The sequence below is a fragment of the Colobus angolensis genome, unplaced genomic scaffold, assembly GCF_000951035.1.
Source record: "Colobus angolensis palliatus isolate OR3802 unplaced genomic scaffold, Cang.pa_1.0 Scaffold362, whole genome shotgun sequence".
NCBI classification, from domain to species: Eukaryota; Metazoa; Chordata; class Mammalia; order Primates; family Cercopithecidae; genus Colobus; species Colobus angolensis.
In genome coordinates this window covers 2,600,422-2,602,159 of record NW_012116955.1, presented here as the reverse complement: position 1 = coordinate 2,602,159, position 1,738 = coordinate 2,600,422, and positions in this window count along the sequence as shown.

The following is a 1,738-nucleotide window of genomic DNA, read 5'->3' as shown; positions in this document are numbered from 1 at the left end:
CAGATCTTGGAGAACTTTGTTGATCTAGGTAACGATTTTGGCTGTTGTTCTAAGTGTAATTGGAAGCTAATGAAGGGTTTTAAGCAGATGTGCCATAGGATCTTACTTGCAATTAAGAGAGAGGAGGTCAAGGGAGGGAGAGAGCCTACACAGGAGACAGAGTCATAGGGAAAGATGACCTGGGCTTTAAACAGATTAGAAGAGCTGTAAGAGTGGATTAATCAGGAGGCTATGCCATTAGTACAGGTGGTAGATAATGGTGGCTTTACCTGGGTGGTTGCAACATACAGATAAATGGAGATATATTTGGGAGACAGAATTGACAGGACTTGATTAACTGATATGGCAGTGTAGAGAAGGAAGTACCTTGAATGGTCAGCTACAGCAATTCATGTGGGGGATGTTCATTGAGATGGGAACTCTACATGGAAGACTGGGGGAAGATCACGGGCTCAGTTTCTTGAAATGCCGACCTGGAGTGCCAGAAAGCCCACATAAACGTTGAGGGTGTGGCTAGAGAAAGGAATTAGATGTCAGAGAAGAGCTAGAGATTTTAATTTGGGAGTCTTTACTCAGGTCAAGGCACTTTTTAAAAAAAAATTTAACACCCAGGAAGGTCTAAACAAAGTGTTGTATGTTTCAGACCATTTTAATTCTTGTTTAAGCTATATAGTATGACTCTATTTTCATAGTTTTCTCTCAAACATTTTGTTTTTCATGTATATCATTAACCACCTCTGCGTTGTGAACAAAAATCCCTAAGGCTGAAGTAGCTGAATACCACTTATGTTTGACAGTAAGGAATCTGAGGTGGTGATCTCAAATCCTTACTAAACAGGTTGGCTATGTGGTGCTTTGGGTAAAACGTACTTCATATTTGATCCAGGTAGCTATGAAAATAATCTGGCATTTTATGTGCTTGTGCACTTTGAAGAGCGCTTATCTAACTTTTCCTCAAACCACTGATTTGTTACTCATCTGGGGAACCAGTAAGCTCTTAAAAATAAGCTTTTTAATCAAAAGGACATTGTTACTATTTTTCATTACAGCTGCCGTGGATAAAATTAGTATCCATATCGCGTCTGTAATTCAAATGCCTTTGTCTTCTTTCTTGTACCTAGTAAACGATTACAAAGGAAACGACACTTCACCTAAGACTTAGTTGCCAAGGTTTTTTTTTGTTTAAAAAAGAAACAGACATTTTTCTCAAAGTTGTTCTAACCACGCAGCTTTGTGCTGTTTCAAGTCACTCAAACTGTGCCAGGAGGAAGCCCTTAACTGCTTAAAAGGCCAGGGACTGAAACGGAGTATTGCACAACCCTTCACCACCGGGCGGTTTCGCTTCCAAATCTGGCCTTCGTGTCATCCCCAGGCGGGAGCCGCTCCTCGCTCCACTGGAGCCAGCCCCGTTCCCCCTTCAAAAGCAGCCGGGGTTTCCTCGTCCAAGGCTGGGGAGCCCCTCCCTTCGCCCAACGTTCCCGTGAAAGCCGAGCCGCGCGGCTGCGAGGAGGCCCCATTGTCCAGCTGGGGAGACCGAGTTTCGAGGGGCGACTCTCGCACTCAAGTACCGCCGGTCCGGCGGACCAAAGGTCCGCGGGTCTCCGAGCCGCTCCCCTCCCCCGCGGCCCCATTGTCTGCCTCGCCCCGCCCCGGGGGACACGTGCGCCTGCAGCTTCCCGAGGAGGAGACTGCGGGGCGGTGGCAGCGGCGTGGACACCGCCTGGAACGGCTACGCGGC